Genomic DNA, 16,277 nt, shown 5'->3' with positions numbered 1-16,277 from the left:
AAACTGTAATATGGTGTAAGAAGCATAAACAGTGGCATTTGACTCCTGTCAGCTTAGTTTATTAAGCAGCGCGCACACAAACTGTCATTAAACTAAAGTTAGTGCTGTGACTCCTGCAGAGAAGAGTTGTGTTTACACTGTACCGGGCTTCTAATTAAAGATATTTCTTTTTGATGAGAATTTGACCTATGGTCTTCCACGTAAATCCATTTTTACAGCCAGGAAGCAGAAAAATATGCACCATGTAATTGTATTGAGACTGTAGGCTAGCCACAGGACAACAGTTATGATGATATTTTACAACATTAGGTATCTTCATAGAGATTATGTAACAGTTAGATGCAGTTATCAAGTTATTTATATCTTATTCATGGCGGGCAAAAGCATAATTGTGATACTGAAAAGTGGGAAAAAGGGACTGTGTTAGTGGTATAGCACTTAGGAAAAAAATAAAAATAAAAAATAATAATAAAACACCAACATAATGGAAATGAACCATGCCCTGCTCCAAAACTTTAACATTTCACTAAGATATATTTCAGGTCAAAAGGTGCAGGGACACAGTGTCATATTTTCTATTTATAGCACATCCTTCCTTGTAATGCACTGAAAATGAGGTTCCTGTAATATTATTTCTCACACTATGAGAAATAAATCTAGTGCTTTTTTTTGTTTTTTTACAGTGACATCAAAGAGTTTCCATGTAAGAGACCCTGGTTGTTGTGCAGAATTTTTATTCTTTGATGAATATCTCATTAAAACAAACATTAAAACATAGTTCTTGAGTGAAAACACACACATTCAGTGTAAAAAAAAAAGTGTTTCTAAATTTTGTTCAACAACCACGTGGCATAATCTATTAGAGAGAATCAAATAAAAGATACAAATGTTTATTGCAGAGCAAAAACTACCACAAACCAGCACACATCTGTCTTGTATATTTGTTTTTAAGAGATGTAAAGTGATTCTTATGTATATTTTCAAATTTAATTTAATTTGGCATAATGATATAGTCCAATCAAAAATGAAGATTAATTTACTCGCCCTATGTCTGTTTAAACATGTTAGATCAGCCTGGGCTGTAGGTCTTGCAGTATTGTTATGCCTTTACTTCCTGCTGTTTGGCCTTGCAGAATTAAAAAAAAAATGTCATGTTTATGCACAGCACATTTGGGTTTAAGCTCATCACTAGCATTTGTCCATTTATTGGCTTTCACTCTTCACTTCACTTGACTACTTGAAAAAACACTTGGGTCAAATGTCAAACTGCTGTCTCAGTGTGCATCTCTCTGACTGACAGGGAGAACATCCACCGGCACTGGAAAGTTAAACAGTGCCTATTCTTTTTTAGGGGCACACAGTATATAAATAGAGGTCTGTTTTCTGATCTCAGCAAGATAACGGTCTAATCCATGTTACATAACATTTTGAGTAGCAGCCCCTTTACCCGGAGTAACAAAAATATTTAGCTATTGTTTGCCATGCACGTGAATGAGCTTATGCTATGCCATAGAAAAACACTGACATTGCATGAAGGGTCACCATACAGTGTGGTCAGTGGGAACGTTCTCCTGAGCAAACGTTTTTTCAGTCCATCTCCATGTCAAAACACATTACATTGAAAGTGAAATGGTGACAGGTGAAATACTTCAATAATTTAGTAGTTGATGTGAAACAACTACAAAGAAATTTTTATTTTTCCATTCATAAATAATGAATGGATGGCTGTTTGCTTTTCACTTTCAGAAAATATGGTCTTTTCACACTCACTAGTTTATTTAATTTGCCTATTAATAATGTGCAGCAATGTACAGTATTGTTCAAAATAATAGCAGTACAATGTGACTAACCAGAATAATCAAGGTTTTTAGTATATTTTTTATTGCTACGTGGCAAACAAGTTACCAGTAGGTTCAGTAGATTGTCAGAAAACAAACGAGACCCAGCATTCATGATATGCACGCTCTTAAGGCTGTGCAATTGGGCAATTAGTTGAAAGGGGTGTGTTCAAAAAAATAGCAGTGTCTACCTTTGACTGTACAAACTCAAAACTATTTTGTACAAACATTTTTTTTTTTTTCTGGGATTTAGCAATCCTGTGAATCACTAAACTAATATTTAGTTGTATGACCACAGTTTTTTAAAACTGCTTGACATCTGTGTGGCATGGAGTCAACCAACTTGTGGCACCTCTCAGCTGTTATTCCACACCATGATTCTTTAACAACATTCCACAATTCATTCACATTTCTTGGTTTTGCTTCAGAAACAGCATTTTTGATATCACCCCACAAGTTCTCAATTGGATTAAGGTCTGGAGATTGGGCTGGCCACTCCATAACATTAATTTTGTTGGTTTGGAACCAAGACTTTGCCCGTTTACTAGTGTGTTTTGGGTCATTGTCTTGTTGAAACAACCATTTCAAGGGCATGTCCTCTTCAGCATAGGGCAACATGACCTCTTCAAGTATTTTAACATATGCAAACTGATCCATGATCCCTGGTATGCGATAAATAGGCCCAACACCATAGTAGGAGAAACATGCCCATATCATGATGCTTGCACCTCCATGCTTCACTGTCTTCACTGTGTACTGTGGCTTGAATTCAGAGTTTGGGGGTCGTCTCACAAACTGCCTGTGGCCCTTGGACCCAAAAAGAACAATTTTACTCTCATCAGTCCACAAAATGTTCCTCCATTTCTCTTTAGGCCAGTTGATGTGTTCTTTGGCAAATTGTAACCTCTTCTGCACATGCCTTTTTTTTAACAGAGGGACTTTGCGGGGGATTCTTGAAAATAGATTAGCTTCACACAGACGTCTTCTAACTGTCACAGTACTTACAGGTAACTCCAGACTGTCTTTGATCATCCTGGAGGTGATCATTGGCTGAGCCTTTGCCATTCTGGTTATTCTTCTATCCATTTTGATGGTTGTCTTCCGTTTTCTTCCACGTCTCTCTGGTTTTGCTCTCCATTTTAAGGCATTGGAGATCATTTTAGCTGAACAGCCTATCATTTTTTGCACCTCTTTATAGGTTTTCCCCTCTCTAATCAACTTTTTAATCAAAGTACGCTGTTCTTCTGAACAATGTCTTGAACGACCCATTTTCCTCAGCTTTCAAATGCATGTTCAACAAGTGTTGGCTTCATCCTTAAATAGGGGCCACCTGATTCACACCTGTTTCTTCTCAAAATTGATGACCTCAGTGATTGAATGCCACACTGCTATTTTTTTGAACACACCCCTTTCAACTAATTCAACTAATTGCCCAATTGCACAGCCTTAAGAGCGTGCATATCATGAATGCTGGGTCTCATTTGTTTTCTGAGAATCTACTGAACCTACTGGTAACTTGTTTGCCACGTAGCAATAAAAAAATATACGAAAAACCTTGATTATTCTGGTTAGTCACATTGTACTGCTATTATTTTGAACAATACTGTATAAACATCTCAGGAGAACTCTGTCATTTTGTCAAGTCTGCCATAAAATTATTTTCTTCTTTGAAATTTTCACACATCACATGATTCATATTTAATACCTAGCATTTTTTTCACTAATGCTGTTTTCACCTTTCACCTTGTTTATACCTTTTGAAAAATCTCTATTAGAAGCATCTCTTTTCATGAGGTGGAATTACATCAGAACTGAATCACAGCTATAATAAAACAAATAATAATAAAAATATGCCATTTTCACCCATTAAATATTGAAATGGCTTTTGGATATTTCACTTTTTTATGATCATCATTTTAAACACAGTTTCATAGTTTGAGTTGGAAAGTGTTTACAAAGTTCAAATTAAAAATCTCTACATAAAAGGCTCGTAAACAGATGATGTAGTTTATTAAGGCATGGTTAAAAAAAAAAAGTTTTCCAAGACTTTGTATTTTATCATAAAAAAGGATGGCGTTCATGAAACATTATGTCTTGTTAAGCCTCTAAGTTCTCTGTTGTTACTGTACATTCTATAAAGTTTCCTTTCTGAGCAGATGGATTGTAATCATAAGTGCCCAAACTGTTTTCCCGCATAGAACATCTCTGGGGAGCACATCCTTCATCCATCATCACATCCATCATCAAGGAAGATGACACTTACAAAGCAGCTACCAATGTTGAATTTCACAGGGTCCTTATGTTCTTACCAGTTGCCTTGTACTGCTTTGGCAATGGACTACAAGTGTGGAATATAAGTGCACCATTTAGAAGGTTTCATAGAGGTTAAGAGCCTCCTTCACTTTGCCAATGCAAATTAAATATATAGGCTATAAAGCCCATTACAGCCCTTTAGGAAATTCGCGACTGTTGAACAATGCCTCCAGAAAAGACCACTGACAGCCTTGAATGTGAAATGGAAAATATAGTACCAGAAGAATAGACTTAGCTCTTAACCTATAGAAGGTTTTTCTTCTTGTTTGTTTTGAGGAAAAGATTGGGAGAAATACAGCAGTTCACGTGAATGTTGATTGGTGGTCTTCTTTACCTATTTATGCTTGAGCTTGAAGAGATGAGACTTATCAGGAACTTCCAGTTACGTGCCACTTTCTGCTTATCTACAGCTCCGCTGGGGAATTCTGAAGTCGAAGGTAAGGATGAGAATGGACATCATGTCACCTCTGGGATTGGATGGGATGAGGAGTCGGCACATGCTGTTTGACTGTAATTCCCAAGTACAGTCAAGGATATGACTGCTACAGCCAGAGAAACTTTCACAAACATCTATGCTGCCTTGTTTTTGATCCACTTTAGATCTCAGATGGACAGCTACTCCGCATTTTGCTTCTTGAATTTCTTTTATGTATTTTTTACTTATTTTCTGTGTGTATGTGTGTGTTGTTATAGGCGGTTGGCTGGAATCCCAGGTGGAAGCTAGAAGTGTCAATTTAACTGAATATTTCACTGACCCATTACTAGGGTGAGGTGTGTTCTACCTATAGCTTGGATGGATGTGTTGTCTCAGCATCAATTGGTTTTCTCCCCCAGATCTCGCTGACCGAGAGTGAGGTGAAGGGGAGCATTATAATGAGAGACCGAAATAAAATATCTATCAGAACTCAAAACACAGGCTGCAGCAAGGGAAAACTGGAGATTATTTTCTCTCTTTCTGTGAACTGAATGCAAACGAGTAGATATACTGTGGACCTCTTCTCACACTGTGAGCCTATTGAAAAGTCTACAGAGTGTTTCTGTAACAGCAGCAATATAAAAAAAGAATCAAATTATGAAAACTTTTCCTTTCATCATAAAAGATTGTTATACTTTCATAGTTTTAAAATGAAAATCTAATTTTAAATATGTCATTCTGTGGCAATCACATAATCGTGCAACAGTGTGTTTGTGCCAAACCAACCAAAATTGCTTTTATATGAAAGGTCAGTGCAGTCTGGGGCAGTTGTGACTTAATGGTTAGAGAGTTAGACTTGTAACTAGAAGGTTGCAGGTTCGATTGTCAATACTGGCAGGAGATGAAGGAAGGGGGAGTGAATGAACAGCACTCTCTTCCACACTCAATACCCACAACTAGGGGATACAAGGTACCTAATCACCATTTGCTCCCTTGGGGCTGCAGCAAAAATGGCTACCCCTGCTTCACGAAGGGTATATTAGATGATTACTAAGGAAATAATCTTACCGTTTATGGTTATGTGACCCAAGTCCTTGTGATTTATTGTGAAGGCAAAAATAGGAGATATACAAATAATATATAATTAAAATAATCTGAGTTGTTTTGTTGCGATATATTACACATGCATTTGAGTTTAATTACATTTAGTAGAAATATATAAGTTTAATAGCAGAGACACATACATTTGAGAGTAAATATATGTAAATATAAAGCATATAAAAAAGCTCTTTAGAATTATATTTATTTGCCACAATTTTATTAACAACAATAATAAGAGATTCCTTAGAAGAATAGCTAATGGGTTGATGGATGACACGCTTCTCATGTTGAAGATAATAACTCTGTCTTTTATTGCTCCCTTCACCAAGTGTGTTCTAAACGGTTATATTTTAAGATACGATTGCCCTGCTTCCTTTCAAAGTCCTCACTTCAAGGGCTCTGCCAATTCCAATGGAATTCACACTCACCAGTAACTTTGTCTGTTTTTGCCCTGTTCCAAAAACTGCCAAAGTAGAACTACGTTTCTGAGCAACACACAATGAATCAGCTCACTCTGACTGTGTCTTGTAGTATCTGGCACCAGGATATTAGCAGCAGATCCCTTGAGTGCTGCACGTTAGTGGAGTGAGGCCTCCATGGATTTGATTTGTTGGTCAAGCACATCACAAAGATGCTCAGTCAAATTGAAATCCGGGGAGTTCAGCACCTTGAACTCTTTGTCAAGTTCCTCAGACCATTCCTGAAAAATTTGCAGTGTGGCAAGATGCATTAACCTGCTGGAATAGGCAGCTGCCATCAGTGAGCACCATTGCCATGAAGGGGTATACATGGTCTGCAGCAAACTTCAGATTAGGTGGAATGTGTCAAAGTAGCATCCACATGAATGCTGGCACCTCAGGTTTCTAGCAGAACATTGCCCAGAGCATAACACTGCCTCCATCTGCCTGCTATCCTCCCGTGGATCCTGCTGCCATTTCTTCCTGAGGTGAACAGTGCACATGCACCCAGTCATCCACCTAATCTAAAAGAAAACATGATTCAGCAGACTAGGCACATTCTTCCATTGCTCCATGGTCCTGTTCTGACGCTCATATACCCATTATAAGTGCTTCCGGTGGTGGACAGGGATCATCACAGTACCCCTCATGCTGTCCCCCTCGATGCACTCTGTGTTCTGAAAGCTTTCTACCATGGCCAGCATTGGGTTTTTCAGCTATTTGAGCTATACAGTATAGCTTTTCTGTGTGATCAGACCAGACAGCCTTTGCTCCTCATGCATCAGGGAAGTTGTCCTTCCTTGCACCACTTTTAGTAGTTATACTAACCACTGCATACCGGGAACATCCCACGAAACTTTTGGAAATGCTCTGACCAAGTCTAGCCATCACTGGTCCTTTCAAAAGTCGCTCAGATCTTTTCACTTGTCCAGTTTTTCTGCTTTCAACACATGGAAATCAAGAATGGACTGTTCACTTGTTGCTTAAAGGAATAGTTCACCCTAAAATTAAAATTTGATGTTTATCTGCTTACCCCCAGTTTCTTCAGTAGGACACACACAATGTTGTAAGTATTTAAATATTTTGTATAATGTAAGTAAAATGGTATCACGCCATAAGTTCCCATTAACTTACATTATGTGACTGACAGACTGCAACATTTTTGGGTGAACTATCTTTTTAATATATCTCCCCCCCTGACTATTGTAATGATATAAATAGTGCTATTGACTTCACCTGTCTGTGGTTATAATATTGTGGTTGATCAGTGCACTGTATCAGCTCTCTTGGAACGACGGTCAGGCAATCAAATTTGAGGACTGGAGCTAAATAGGAAACAGAACATCAGATGTGTATAGAAAAACAAAAATATAAGTGTAAAACTCTATTTATGAACAACTGTCTTAAATTTGCTTCTGTAGTGTTTACTCTTGGTGGTACCAGAATGAATAATGCAATTTTTACATGCAATTGTAGTTGTTTTACACAAACCGTGCTGTTTTGTACAGATAATTTATTCAGACCAGGTTTTTCGTTTTCACTAGACTGCGAAAAAGTGTGTGATGATTTGTCACCTAGCCATTTTCTATACTGGCAGCTCAGAAATGATCCGATCAGTCTTCGGACAGTTAACAGTTTTGGCACCTCACATGAAAGTATAGGCAACATTTTTCTTCCTCCAGTAGACAGCACATACATAGTTTGTCACGGATTGTAAGCTGATTATTTTAACATGATGTCCTCACAGTGCTTGATTTTAATCAGTATCATTCACAGCAGAGTCAGCACACTCTGAAAAAAAAAAATAGGATAAAAAAAGGCATATTATAAAAAAGCACATGTAAACTAAAGCTTGAAATTTAAAATAAAAACAGTCAAAATATTAATAAATTCTTTAGTAGTCTATAAATAATACTAAAATAACACTGGATCATATTATGGTGAAAAAATAGCATTATTATTAGGTAGAGAGAACACGACTAAAAAGTTGTCTACAGTAATAGTTACTCTAGTCTATAGTTGAACTAAACTCAACATTCAAAGCCGCTTTAGATGTCAATTAATGTCAAATGGATTGAATGTATTTCAGCGAACAAATTTAGAGGAATTAAACACTTGTTCTTTGCATCCTCACATAGTCTTTTTCTTCCCAAATCCTCTCAAGTAAACCTTAACCGAACTTTAGGGGAGATTTTCAGACCGAGTTTAAGAGCAAAGGTATTGATTTAAGAGGCCTGGACAGACCTGTATTGAATCTGTCAGAATGTGAACTGATAGAGAATTAGATCCCTGTTTGTTACAGTGTCCATTAAAAACAGACATGTATTAGACATCCGCCATATAAATTTCTACATACAGCTAAATGCTTTCAGGATGTCATTTATCAATCCTTACTAAAATGGCCTGCTGTAATTCTTGTGTGAGAGTAAACAGGCAAAAGGCCACTTTTATATAACAGAAGTACACAAACAAACATATTTGTAGGACAGAGTGAATTTTAGTAAAGCAGTAAGAAAAAGCAATGACATATGGTAAAATGGTTATACCATATAAAGTAGTTATAATGTTTCTATAAAAATAAAAACAAAAGGATAAAATAAATCAGGTCAATCTAATATATATCAAATGATACAGCTATTCTATGTTAAGGATAACACAAAAACAGTAGAAAATAAATAAAAACACAGAACAAAAACCAAATACAAATGATACAGCTGCCTTTGAATATCATTTACAAAGCTAAAAAGCCAGTGCATAAACATCCTGTAAAATATAGCATTAAAAAAAGGAAATTCTCATGACATCCCAGTAATCACTGAACTTGGCAGTTGTCGTTTTGTTTTGGAGAGGCAGTGATCGGTTCCTTTTTGAAGCTGCGAGAGCGCCTACTTGTTTTCTGCTCTGTAGCAGGCGCTGGGCTTTCACAGCTGTTTTCCTGTGGACTGTCTGTGAGTGGAGATAATACAGCAGCATTGCTCTGGATCGCCTTAGGCACCTGGACCTGAAAGAACATGAACATGATGTCAGGAGAGAGCAATGGTGTGCTGTCAAGAATGCCCAGCGGCAATATCAAAGTTCAAAACAACTTGTACTATACACCTCTCTGGAGAAAGTGTCAAGATGTGGATAAGTGCAAATGTATAAATATAAGATCTTGCAATCAACCAACCACAATCTTCTGTCCTCCCCAAACCCATATACATGCACTTTGAGTAGAAGAACCAATGCTGAATAGTAACTGAAAACTGGCTGTGCTGCAAGCTAACTAATGGTTTGCTCATCCTGTCAATGACTTGCATCTGTTTCACTTGAAGTTTACTGTTCATTAAGAACTTCAGCTTCAGGTATGTCAATTGTAGAACAACTTTAACTTAGTGAAGCACTTGCTATGGGATTAAGGGCAGTTTTTGAAGGTCTATGTGCAGAAATGTTTGCACAATGTTTCAAAAGTATAGCCACAAGATTCACTTATACTGTGGCGCTATTCAATTCACAATTACTTTACTATAGCTCATATTCATAAAAGTTACTCTACAGCATGTGGTCTTTGCCTCCCTTTTTGAATTCTTAAAGAATAACTGGGGAAATCTCCAGGAAATGGTGAACTTTGGAAAGGTGACATGATTAGGACTTCGGAGGAAGTCAAAAGCTGACAGGAGAGCTTTAATGCTTCACAGCACTAAACGTCTTTCCATCTAATCTGAAAAGTCATGCAGAGTTTCATGACAAGAAATGCTTTAATGGTCAGTGACTTTAAGAGTAGTATAAATCAGTTTTCTAAGGGTCTCTAATGCCCTCCTGTGGTTAAAGAAGAATGACTAAATGTTTTCAGCAAAACAATGATTTTTGTTCTAAATAACTTTTCTAATATACATTTCTAACTTTGTACCTATTCTGGTCTTCTCTTTTAAAATGTGCTATAACTGCACTGCTCATTCTGACGACTTGTTTTATAATTGCTTCCAAATTTGTTAGCTACCAATCCAGTATGACTATTTTGCTGACCTTTGACACATTGCATGAAACCACAAGGGTTATTAAAGTAAACTAAAACCATTAAAAAACTTGACATATAACCATAATAAATAAATAAAGGTAAATAAATATATAAACTCCTAAGGTCAATGTAAAATTAATTTTACTTTAATTGCCAAAGCAACATCTTTTTTTCTGTTTAGTTTACTGGAATTAAAAATGCTAATTTAAATGAAAAAATAAAACTATAACAATATCTCACTGATAATAAAATTGCAATGGAAACCACTTAAATTAAAATTTTTGTACAAGATATAGAATTGTTAGACAAACAGCCAATCTGAGCCCTTTAAAGAATCTCATTAAAGAAGAAATATTAGATATTGCTATTTGCATGTGCATGTGTAATATTGCCATTGGAAGATTAATATATACAGTTGTTAATATAACATAAATGTTAATGGAATCAATGCCATCATTTTGCATCATAATTTGCAATTATTTCAAGGTAAAGTTTATATTGACGATGAAAGATGTAGTTTGTTGTGGTTGTGGGAAACAGACAGAGGTAGTCCTACTCACAGTTTTTGACATTCTGCCCTCTGCTGTCTGTTTGGAGATTTGTAAGGCCGTTCTGCTAAAACTGAGCTCTGCTGTGCTGCAGCCTTCTGGGCGGCCGGACGAGTGCTACAGCGCTGCACTGCGGTCCTGCGAATAATGAAGTGGCTCATCTCCCCGACTGGAATATCTGCAAAACCTGTTCAAAAAGAAAGAAGTGATGTACATGTGTACATTCACTGTGAAAGCTTTATTGAGTAAAACTCACATATGAATGTACACTTGATGGGAAGTACAGCGAATGACAAATAGTGATAATCTCTCACCTCTCTGAACCAGCATTGGCAAACCCTCTGGTCTGAAATCCTCATCATCTACTGTGGCTTTAGATGTGGCAGCTTCAGCTTTCAGTCTCTGGCGATACTGTACAGGGCTTCATGTGCTTTGTTAGGAGTGTCATCTGGTGCTCTCATAGGTCTCTTTCCTGCTGGCACATTTGTTGTGTCTTCCACTGGTTTACTGTTCTCCGGGTCACTCTTCTTGGAACTGAGGGACCTCCTGTTCTTGGGGGTCTTTGTCTGGGTGCTCAACAGCTTGAGCTGGTTCTTGTGGCTTTCATTGGTCTCTTCCAGCTTGTGAACTTTGATCATGAAGCTGCAAAATCGGTCCATACTCTCATCCGCTTCACGGCTCTTTTCCTCCAGAGCTTCCTTCAGGTCCTGTAGTTCTTCCTGCAGGCCATCACTGCTGCGGGCATCACCTGTTAACAAGAAAGATGCTGTAATATATATGTGTGTGTGTGTGTGCATATTCATACATAAAATGAACAGTGCATTGTCCTAAATAATGTTTTATTCATATTACATATTGTTTCTTTGTCGAACACCTCATGTTAACTTAGTAAAGATGGACAAATTAGAAAAAATAAATAAATAAAAGTTTGACAGTCCAATGCAAGTTAAGTTTATAATATTAGACCACATGTTTTGTAATCTAGTTTTGTCCATACCATGTTTCTGTACTGCTATCTGTTGTGGCTGCTGCTGAAGTTCTTCCTGAAGTGCCTTCTTCTCACTCTCCAGCTGTTTGCTCGAATTCATCCACAAACGGATCTTACTCATAGCACTGTCCTTCTCATTGGACAAGCACACAACCTTTGAGTCTAACTCTGCCTACAGTGACCAAGACCAGTACATATGATGGTTAATTATTTGACTAAAAGTTAAATATAGAACACATTAATAAATATTTATTATAAATATATGTGTATTGTTAATGATAATAAAGGAATAGAAAAAAATGGAACAAAAACAATACCTTTTCTTTTTCACAATGTTCCAGTTGGTTTTGTAACTAATTGAAGGTAGAGTCCGCATCTACATTTGAATGACTTAAAGCTTAAAAAAAAAATTAACTTGATCAGAAACACAGCGAAACAAGTAATTTTGTGAAATATTATTAAATATTAAAATAACCCTTGTCTATTTGTATTATTTTTTTATTTTTATCAAACTTAATTTTAATTCTGATGATTATGAATTTACCATAACACCTCCTGCAGGAATGCATAGTTCTACTCTCATTAAGCACAATGTTGCTAATATTGTTGCAATGTTACATCTGCCCATCTGCTGCTGTACATGTTTAAGGCTCTCCTCATGCCCCTTGTTGTTTTCCTTTATCTGAACATCATGACTTTCTTGAATATCAGATATATTACTCTGTTGTCAGTGCTTCCAAGCTGAGCTAGAATGTGTAATGAAAATTAAGTGTAAGCCGAGACTGAACATCCATGAAGCCAGTGTAAATTTGTACCTTTGTAAAATTGAAACTCCTGCAGTTGACAAGTTAACAGACTTTGATTAATCTCCAAAGCATTCTGCCTTTCCTTTTCCTCACACAGCTCTTGCCGATGTCTGGAGGTGCAAACTGCTCTCATGTAGTGCATTTAACTGAAAACGAATATGAATAAATTAATGTGTGAAATAAAAACAAGAGGATAAAATAAGAACGCCTAAAGATGACAAAAAATACATTTTCTGTTAGTTCTGAGTTCATGAGCTTCATAACATCAAGCTGGCTCTCTAGCTGTTGGATATTACTCTCCAAAGGATGAATGAGATCCACTTGACACCTTTCATATTCAAGGACCCTCTGTGAAATCTCTTTGTTTTCAGATTGCAAAGACAGCAACTGAGTGGTCAAATCCTGTGCTTTCAGTTCTTTCGATTCTACATCTGCTCGACGGAGTTGAAGCTCCTCCTCCATGACACAAACCTTTGATTGGAAGTCTTCGATCATTTGTTGCTGGTCCACTTTTGCCTTTTCCACAGATTTAAGCTTTACAGTCGCTGCTTGATTGGACAACTACAATTCGTCGATTAGGTTGTTCTGTTTTTGAAGTTCTTGCTCAAGTTTATACTTCTCCTCCTTGAGATCATTTAGCTCACTGAACATCTCTTCAATTGTCTTGGTAAGCTTTCGTCTTAGCCTGTACTTTCTCAAGCTCGTCTTTGGCAGTCTGCTTGACTGCTTGAAGAATGGCATCCTCTAGATTCTGGTCAGCAAGTTATTTCTCTCTCTCAAGGTTTTCAATATTGTCCTGAAGAACATCTGCCTTTCTCTGTGCAGCTTTGAGCAGCAGACTCGTGTGGTTCTTTTTCCATTCATCAGATTAAATTCGTACCTTTAGTTTTGCAGTGCCTTTTCTCATCTGAGCTACATCCTCCTGAGTGGAAAACAACCTAGAGGCTATTTCGGCTTTCTCCAAAAGGGACAGTTCAAGCCTGATATTCTCAAGCTCTAGTGAATGGATTTTGGAAGACATGTTTTCAGAAGCAAAATTCTCATTGTTCTTTAAACTGTTTAATTCACTTGAAATATTTTTATTGTCTTCATTCAAAAGGGCCACTGTATTCTCAAGGTTTTGAGTCTGTTGAATTAGTTGCTCTTTTTCTTTCAGCAGGACATGAATTTGGATAGCTGTCACCATGCTTTGTCTTTTCCCCATCCTAATGTCCTCGTCTAGCTCTTTTATAAGTTCTCGTGTATTCATCTTTCTCGTTTCCAGAAGCTCAGCCTTTTCTTTCCACTTCATTAAGGAGAGATTTTCCCTTTCCCTTTCAGCAGAACACAAAATAAGCTCTTCTTTAAGTCGCCCACCTTCTGCCATAGTTATATTAAGTTGTTGTTCAAGGCTGCAATTTGTCCTCTTAGCTGGATCAAGCTCTGTCAATTGTTTCTGTTTCTGTTCTTGTATTTTTTCTATGTCAGCCTCCATGGGCAGGATGTGCTTCTCTAAATTGAATTAAATATTTTTAGTTCACTCTCAATCTACTCTGTTCCCCTTTCGGGCTTAAACTGATGGTAAAACTAAGGACAATATTAACTGTCTTTACATTTATGTTGAAAGAAGAAGCTCAAGATTATGAAAAGGGGCGTTACATTTCCAACAATGCTTGCAGTGTTCAGCCAATCACAACGCACTGGATCAGTTGGCCAATCAGAGCAGACTGTGCTTGTCGGAAGGAAGGACTTTGTAGAAAACTACATGTTTGAGAGAGGCAGGGCATAGAGGACATGCAATAATGTACAATATTTGAAAAATAATGTGTTTTTTGACCATTAAAGCATGTCAACATATTCTGTTACTGATAATGTTGAAATATCTTGATACCTTATACATAAAATCTAATCAATTTTAAAACATCAAGCCAAGTAACAATTATTTTTAATAAACAACCGCAGTTTTGAAGCAAAATAGTTCTAAATATTTTTGTGCAATGATTTTCCTGAAAGTGTGCTTATGTTAGCTTTAAAATAAATGTAATTTATTTTAACATTTTGTAATATTATACAAGGACATTCATATAATTTAAGTGTTTTTAAGTCTCCAAATATTTTCTGGGGCCACTATATATAAAACAACTTAATAACTTAACTTAAAAGATAAGATCAAATATAAATGCATTAAGCCGACCTACAGTAGATTACCTTAGAGACCGACTGCTCATACTGCCCTGTAACCTTTGTGAGTTCATTTCTGGACTTGCTGAAGAGTTTGTCCTTCTCTCATTTATTGTCAGCATTTATAGACATTCTGAACTCTATTGGTGTTAGACAACACGTTTCAGGACCTACTCATTGTCGAAATCATACTCTAGATTTAATACTGTCACATGGAATTGATGTTGATAGTGTTGAAATTATTCAGCCAAGTGATGATATCTCAGATCATTATTTAGTTCTGTGTAAACTTCATATAGCCAAAATTGTAAATTCTACTTCTTGTTACAAGTATCGAAGAACCATCACTTCTACCACAAAAGACTGCTTTTTAAGTTATCTTCCTGATGTATCCGAATTCCTTAGCATATCCAAAACCTCAGAACAACTTGATGATGTAACAGAAACTATGGACTCTCTCTTTTCTAGCACTTTAAATACAGTTGCTCCTTTACGCTTAAGAAAGGTTAAGGAAAACAGTTTGACACCATGGTATAATGAGCATACTCGCACCCTAAAGAGAGCAGCCCGAAAAATGGAGCGCAGCTGGAGGAAAACAAAACTAGAGGTATTTCCTATTGCTTGGCGGGAAAGTAGCATATCCTACCGAAAAGCATTAAAAACTGCTAGATCTGATTACTTTTCTTCTCTTTTAGAAGAAAACAAACATAACCCCAGGTATTTATTCAATACAGTGGCTAAATTAACGAAAAATAAAGCCTCAACAAGTGTTGACATTTCCCAACACCACAGCAGTAATGACTTTATGAACTACTTTACTTCTAAAATCGATACTATTAGAGATAAAATTGCAACCATTCAGCCGTCAGCTACAGTTTCGCATCAGACAGTGCACTATAGACCCCCTGAGGAACAGTTCCACTCATTCTCTACTATAGGAGAGGAAGAATTGTATAAACTTGTTAAATCATCTAAACTTACAACATGTATGTTAGACCCTATACCATCTAAGCTCTTAAAAGAGGTGCTTCCAGAAGTCATAGGTCCTCTTCTGACTATTATTAATTCCTCATTGTTATTAGGACATGTCCCCAAAACCTTCAAACTGGCTGTTATTAAGCCTCTCATAAAAAAGCCACAACTTGACCCCAGAGAACTAGTTAATTATAGACCAATCTCGAATCTCCCTTTTCTGTCCAAGATACTAGAAAAGGTGGTATCCTCACAATTATATTCCTTCTTAGAGAAAAATGGTATATGTGAGGATTTCCAGTCAGGATTTAGACCGTATCATAGTACTGAAACTGCTCTCCTTAGAGTTACAAATGATCTGCTCTTATCATCTGATCGTGGGTGTATCTCTCTATTAGTTTTATTGGATCTTAGTGCTGCGTTTGACACAATTGACCACAACATTCTTTTGCATAGACTTGAACACTTTGTTGGCATCAGTGGAAGTGCATTAGCATGGTTTAAATCGTACTTATATGACCGCCATCAGTTCGTAGCAGTGAATGAAGATGTATCATATCGATCACAAGTGCAGTATGGAGTACCTCAAGGCTCAGTTCTAGGGCCGCTACTCTTCACGCTTTATATGTTACCCTTGGGAGATATCATCAGGAAACATGGTGTTAGCTTTCACTGTTATGC

General features: G+C 36.9%; 1 pseudogene; it reads right to left on the bottom strand.

The window, feature by feature from the left end:
• Positions 1–5,954: 5,954 nt before the first annotated feature.
• Positions 5,955–14,790, bottom strand: LOC127933369 (centromere protein F-like; annotated as a pseudogene).
• Between the last annotated feature and the right edge of the window lie 1,487 nt (positions 14,791–16,277).

The sequence above is a fragment of the Carassius gibelio genome, chromosome A17 (genome assembly GCF_023724105.1).
Source record: "Carassius gibelio isolate Cgi1373 ecotype wild population from Czech Republic chromosome A17, carGib1.2-hapl.c, whole genome shotgun sequence".
In the NCBI taxonomy this organism is placed as follows: domain Eukaryota; kingdom Metazoa; phylum Chordata; class Actinopteri; order Cypriniformes; family Cyprinidae; genus Carassius; species Carassius gibelio.
Note: the sequence above shows the minus strand (reverse complement) of the source record. Positions and strands in the feature narration are given on the sequence as shown.